A 7,383-nucleotide genomic window follows, 5' to 3' on the forward strand; every position below is an offset into this window, starting at 1 on the left:
ATTTTCATATCCACCCAGTGCTATTCCAAACTGTACTGAATTTTGAGTCAAAAAGAAACATATGTACCCCAGTATACACTTATCAAAGTATCTTTTCATGTTTTGAACCAGATAGGAAAAGTTAATAAAAGCTCTATAATTTTTAAAAATGACTATATATAAAGTCCACATTGCCCAGTTTGTTTGCACATCATTGTTAACCTGCACAAAATGGAATGTGATGGCCATGAGGCCTAGGAGTCATTAGCCGATTGGAAATGACTATTCCCAATGCATAATAACTGCAGGTTACAAAACAAGCAAACAATAACCTTGTCTTATTTAACATTTTGATATCTTTGTTCATCATTGCCTTTATGCAATAATTTTGATTTTTAAAAATATTGCTTTACGATATTATTCATCTTGCTTACTGTTTTTTTTTTTGCACCCTCTTAAATTTTGCACCCAAAATGAATGCTTCACTTGCCTCACCCTAATTTCTACCTTGAACACATTATGTAGGACCATTCGGAGCTGGGAAAGTTGGAATGGGAGTTGATTCAGAGTAATTTTCATCATACCCAAGGAAAGTAAAGAATCTTTGTAGACATATGTATTTAAAAAATTTACTAAGGGACTGTACAGATATTGGTAGATGTAAGGAAATTTTAAAACTTAATTTGTAGTTTGTTTATTTACTTATTTTTTTTACCCAGAATTATAGCCTGGAGTTACTGGGTAATTTGGGTCTTAATCTTTGCAACTGAAGAAATCAACAAAGACATCTATTTGTTACTCAGTCTCACTCTAGGATTCTCCATTTGGGACTCTAGGAGCTCCATCTCAGGGTCCCTCCAGGGAACCATCAGCTTCCTGACTGGGTCGAAGAACCCAGTACCCGACTATTGCTGCCAAGCTTACCCTCCTCTCTTTGCTCTGACTAGGGAATCTCAATGAGCGCTGTCCATTCCCATGGCAAGATAAGTTTCCCCAGGTGAGTAACGTGGAAGCCTGTTCTCATTTCTTATCATTCTTTACCCACCAGCCTGACTCTTCTCTTGGCAGTTTGAGCCTAAAGTCGTAGTTCTTTCTCTCATTACAGAAAGCAGCCCCACTCAAAATATAAACAAGCATACGGGCATTCATTCATATAGATATAGCAAACATTTTCCTCAAAATATTATATTATCCTACTGCTAAATATCCAACTGGCATTCATCTTTCCGTTTTCCCCAACCCATCTTTAATTACTCAAATTATAAAATTTTTGCCAACATGAGAGTGGGTGAGGACAGGTGAAGATTCTTGCCATCCGTAATTGTAGGTAAGAAGGTCAGATAAAAGGAAAATTAGCCAGAGAAACCCTCCAACTTGCCCCACAGAATCAGAATGACATCTGTGGCATGTAGAATCCAACTCTAGACTGAATAATCTGAAAGTGCATCGACCTATATGGCATTAAGGTTTCAAGATGAATCTGAAAATCACAGAATGTGAGGTTGGGAATCAATGTATTGATTTAGTATATTTCTATTGAATATACAATTCTATAGGCAATATAACATTGGCTCAGTTTACTGGAGCCATCATTACTGGTGCTGCCTGATTACTATAAGTGACTGATCATGATTAAAAAGTAATATAATCCATACTTTCTATCAATGAAACATGACCTAAATATGTTGGGAAAAAATACTGCAGGAATGAATATGATAGTGGACAATTTAGTGCAACTAAAACCAAGGGCTTTGAAAACTGGCAGAGATGAGTGCTTAGATAAGTATGAGTTAAACTTTGACTTTGATTAATTTTAATTTTGGATATTATTATGAGCAAAGAATAATAATAGTGGGTAATATTTATATAGTGCTTATTTTGTGTAAGGTATAATTCTAATCGCCTTACATATAATAGCTCATTTAATCCACATAACCATTGCTTAGGTACTATTATTCCCCCCATTTTAAGGATGAAGGTAAAAGCATAAAGTCACAACTCATCAGTGGCAGACTCATGACTTAAATTCAGGTAATCTGGCTCCAGAGTCTTTACTGTCTTTGTGTGTGCACATGTGTGTGTGTGTGTGTGTGTGTGTATGTGTGTGCGTGCATGCGTGCATACACTCATGTAAAATACCCAGGTAGAGAGGAGGCAAGCTAATCTAAATATGGTTAAGGGTGAGGAAAAATAGTGATATAAATATACAGTGAAGGTGCTTCACAGAGTCACTTAACTTAAACAAATTTGACTATATGGACTAGGCCATATATTTTGGCTCTTACGCCAAAACTTTAACTGTAAGAATAAATTTCAGTATTTCTATATGCTTCTGTCAGAATTAACTTCTGATTTCTGAAAAAGATGAGTTCATTTTCCAGGTCAGTTATGCATCCACTGTAGTCAGCCTCAGTGGTAAAACTGAATTCCCTTCATTCCTAAGGACAATATCCAGTGACCAATCTTGGGCCCGGGGTGTGGCACACCTCCTAAGCTACTTCAACTGGACATGGGTGGACATCGTGACTCAAGACGATGATTTTAGAATCCTGGGGAACTCCCTATTGATCACTGAGCTAGAGAAAATGGGAGCCTGTAAGGAATTCCTAATTACCATTCCCACTTCCAAGTCCTGGGAGAACATAGAATACAACAAGGAACTGCTAAGGACGTCAACTTCAAAGGTCATTGTGATGTTTCTTATCAGCATCTCCCCCTATTTCTATGAGAGACTCTCAGAGAGTGATATGAAGGGGAAGGTATGGATAAAAAGCACTGTCCAAGAAAATGAACTTAAACAGTCTAACCTGGGCATGTACCAGACCATCAGCATCTTTAGATCCAAGGTCATAATTCCACGCTTCTCAGAATTCCTTGATCAAATGCATCCTTCCAGAACATGTTCATGAAGACATTTTGGGAAGAAAATTTTAGGTGTAAGTGGCTAGGTCAAGAGCTTGGTTCTTAAAAATAGCACAGATACTGGAGAGGTCAAATTTTGCACAAGAACAGAGCATCTACAAAGACAGTACATGAGTGCTTTGGTACAAACTTATAATACTTACACTTCTGTCTACAGCATTGCCCATGCTCTTCAAGACCTTTATTCTTGGGATGATGGAATGAGGGCCTTTAGAAACAGGGCATACTCAAAAGACAAAGACGTCCAAACCTGGCAGGTGAGAAACTAAATAGCCTTCAGAGAGATTATTCAATACAGCAGGTCCTTGAATACATGTTTTGTTACAACATTGATGAGATGCTATAGGAACTTAACTTTGTTTATATCAATTAGCCTATGGTAAAATTGGTTTCATTATACATCATTTTGCTTCAAGTCACAGAACCTATTGACAACGTTAAGTAAGGACTCCTTGTTGTAGTAGGAGGTGTCTGTTCTTCCAGCATGCTCATTTGCTGTTCCCATCCCCTGTTTTAAATGAGCATGATTATGGAATTGCAATGGGAAAATTAACTTCATGTATTCAATTTCCAGGTTAGACAATAGCAAGTAAGCCATTCTCTCTTCTGGTCCACTCAAGTTCAACAATACACTATCTCTGGCTGATAGACATTAAATACTCTTTCCTGCTAGACAAGTCACTTGCTTGATAGTATCAGAGGTGAAAGGGGATAAAAATAGGAGAGTAATTCCATCACCCAGGACCAAGAAGTCCTCCTGACATGATCCGGCTTTCAATCTCCCCATAAGTTAGAGAACTTAGAATAGGCTAATGGTACATAAAATAACTGGAACTTTTATTTTGAGAGCAAGGATTTTTGAAGTTGAAGAATTCAAATATTATTCTTTCTGTGGTATGTTAGTTCAGGTCCTTCAAGAAGCAGATGCCAAGATGAGATGAAACATGGAAGGATTTTATCAGGAGACATGCTTATGAGAAAGGAAATAGGGTGGGAGCTTGTAAAGTATAGGGCTGGGGTGCAGGGCAGCCATCAGCCTAAGATGCAAGTCTAATCTTAAGTGCAGGAGAGGGGTGTGAAGGTCAGTAGGAAGCATCCTAGTCTGCCCTGAAGTTTAAGGAAAGTTTAGCAAAGCCCTTGGGGAGTCTATGAGCCAATGTCAGCTTATAAAAGAGTCCCATACCTTCCAGAGATAGGTCTGCCTTAGTGTCCCCGTGCACTCAATCAGTTGCAGGGAGCAGCTTCTGGGAGGCATGGATTCTGCAGGAAGGTGAAGAGACAGGGCCCCAGTCAACTGTTCCTTGTAGCAAAAGGTTTATGAGGCACATCCTCATTGCCACTACATGAGGCTTAAGAGAATATCTTGATGGACATTTAAGAGTATTAAGATGGATTTGTATAAAAATATTACAGATAACATAGAAAAATACATAGGATAAGTGTCTATCAATTTAGGTCAGGCCATAGCCCATACTCAAAAGTGGATTTTCATTGATAAGAAAGCTTCATAGTACAGAATTATTGAACTCAGTCATGCAGCTCTAGTGGATATTTCTCAATGTATTTCCTTAATAACACACTACAATTTAGCCAAACTGTGTTTTGGATCCAGGCATGTTTTCATTGTGGTTGATTTCATAAGTTTAAGACAAAACATTTTTGCTCTCTAATCCCAGAAAAGAGTGAGGGCACTTGGGCTATGAATGGTGAAAAAGAGGAACATATTCTTGCCATCCTGGCCCTTAGTAGCAAGTTACATACTAATTCTGCAGACCAAGAATCTAGTCTACCTGCACAGTCTGCTGATGGTTCTTTCTCCACGGTGGGAAGTATAGAAGCAGGAACACAGGATTTCCACCAGTTCACTGGTCGTGCCAGCAGCCTGACCACAGAGTTATATGCATGGTGGTCCTAGAAAAGAGGACTACTGGATGGAAAGATGCAGTATTTTCCTCTGGGCCTGCTCCCACAAACTTAGCTCAGAAACACGTAAGGGAATCTTATAGTCTCTAGTCCCCATCACACTTCCAACCTACAAGTGACCTTGACTTCCAGCTTGTCCTGTACAACTGTATCTGAAGGGAGAAGAGAATCAGGGGTCTCAGTATCACTGGTAAATCTCTTCTGCAGCAGCAAGTTGCAGGAGCAGGAGCTACAATGATGTGCTGGCACGAACCTCAGGTACCAAGACTGTGAGCTGCACTCTGAATGCTTAGAGTGAAGGCCACTGTGGGAAACTACATCAAGCCTGGGGTTTGGAACTCTACTGAACATGGACTCCAAGTTTATCCTCAGCCACTTCAGGCTTGAAAATATACTGGTGGGTGCCAGAGTTTGGGGTCATCAGGGTATGCTCAAAATTCCGTAAGTTCCACTAAGAGCCAGAAAGCCAGTGCTCACAGTTGCATAGATGCTATAGGTGCTATAGCTCCAGTAGCACAGAGTCCAGGAGAAAACACATAGTGCACAGAGGCTGATGTTTGAGAATGGCTTTAGGGCAGGGATAAGCAAGAATTGTCCATTGTTCAGGAAGCGAATTTCTGAACAATCCTTATGGAAAAGCCTGGAGTTTGAAGGCTGGGATAGGTAGACACTCATGGTTGACTTGGTACATGAGCTGCAAAATGTGGAGTCAATGAGCGATCCAAGGGACAATCTGTGGGTAAAACCAAAGTAGTAATGTATTTAGAAAAACTGAAATGCCAGTGCAGAGGTACTAGGCATAAGGCAGAACACAGGAACCTGGAGAAAGTGATTCAGAATAGAGCCTGGGGAGAGATGTCTTGTGGTGCAGAGGTATGGAGACAAGCATTTTATAGAGTATGCAAGGGGACTACAAAGCATGCTTTGCCAGCATAAGGATGGAAGGACTGGTTAATTCCAGGGAGGGATCAGTCATATATGTATGTATGTATGTATGTATCTGTTTTTTTAAAGCCTACAGCACCTGGTATTCCTAGGTGGTCTCCCTTCCAAGTACTAACCAGGGCTGACTCTGCTTAGCTTCTGAGATCAGACAAGATCAGGTGTATTCAGGGTGGCATGGCCATAGACATTGAGATCAGTCATTTAAATCACAAGTTCAAGGGAGTGGAACTAAGGTAGGGCCAATATCCAAGTGTAAAGGGGAAAATCCAGTCTTCCCCTCCTGTGATTCTTTCTCCTGTTTGTCTCCCTTACTACTCAAACAAATCACTTCACTTCTGGTCATGAAATACGTGGAGGTTTTCCCCCACAACAAGCTGGGTGCCCTACAGTATAACTCAGTTCTAACACTATCTACTTAGAGATAGTCTCAGTTCCCACAGGTTAAGGGCTCAGTCCTAGAAGACTGCTCTCACTCCACTTCAGATGTCAATCACAAGGAGTAGGTCTCCACGTTACCCACAACTTCTGTCTGATTTGGCTACAAATTGGAAATTCTCATGACCTCTACCTTAGGTTTGATTAATTTGTTAGAACAGCTCACAAAACTCAAGGAAACACATATGTAGGATTACTATTTTATTAAAGGATATGATAAAGGATACAGATGAACAGCCAGATGAAGAGATACATAGGGTGAGGTCTGGGAGGGTCCAGAGGCTTCTGTCACTGGGGAGATGGGGTCTGCCACCCTCCTGGTGTGACTGTGTTCACCATCCTGGAAGCTCTCCAAACCACCTATTGGGATTTTATGAAGGTTTACCCATATAGGTATGATCAGTAATTAACCTCATTTCTAGCCCCTTTCTCCTCTCTGGAGACATGGGTAGTGGGGCTGAAAATCCCAAGCCTCTAATAATGACTTGGTCTTTCTGGTGACCAGAGCCCCCATCCAGGAGCACCTCCAAAGTCACCTCATAGGACAAAAGATGTTCCTAGTGCTCTTATCTCTTAGGAATTTATAAGGGTTTTAGGAGGCCTGTACCAGGGATGGGGTCAAGGACAAATATTAGAATAAGAGATGCTCCTAGTACTCTTATCACTTAGGAAATTACAAGGGTTTCAGGATCTCTGTGCCAAGAAATGTGGGCAGACACAATATTTTCTATTATCTCACACAAAGAGAGTCTAGTCTGAAGGCTCATAGACAGTTTGAATGATACTTTTGTTAAAGTTTCACATAATGAAATAAAATTCATTCAGATTTTGCAGAAGAAATGTCAATGCCTAGGCCAACATAGACAGGAAGTACCTGGCATGAATCTGATAAGAGAGGACACCAGAAAACTTGGTTTAAAGTTAGGCACAATGATATCTGTGTTCTGCCTCATTACAGAGATGTGGTAGAGTATAAACAGGAAGCAGCAATGGATTCATAAGTACTAAGGTGAGAGACAGACAGGAAAACTGAGGTCCCAAGATTCAGCACCTAATGCTTTGCTCATTCCCAAACATATAGAAGAGATTATAACATCATGACTTTCTTGTTCACTGCTGTTGTTCCTGTGGGCTGGCAAAGAGACTCTCACATAATGTTGAAAGAATGAAGGAAAGAAG

At 40.3% G+C, this 7,383-nt stretch overlaps 1 pseudogene; it reads right to left on the bottom strand.

Annotated features, from left to right (window-relative positions):
* Positions 1-5,836: 5,836 nt before the first annotated feature.
* Positions 5,837-5,955, bottom strand: LOC112480714 (annotated as a pseudogene).
* Between the last annotated feature and the right edge of the window lie 1,428 nt (positions 5,956-7,383).

The sequence above is a fragment of the Pteropus alecto genome, unplaced genomic scaffold (genome assembly GCF_000325575.1).
Source record: "Pteropus alecto unplaced genomic scaffold, ASM32557v1 scaffold20, whole genome shotgun sequence".
Classification (NCBI taxonomy): domain Eukaryota; kingdom Metazoa; phylum Chordata; class Mammalia; order Chiroptera; family Pteropodidae; genus Pteropus; species Pteropus alecto.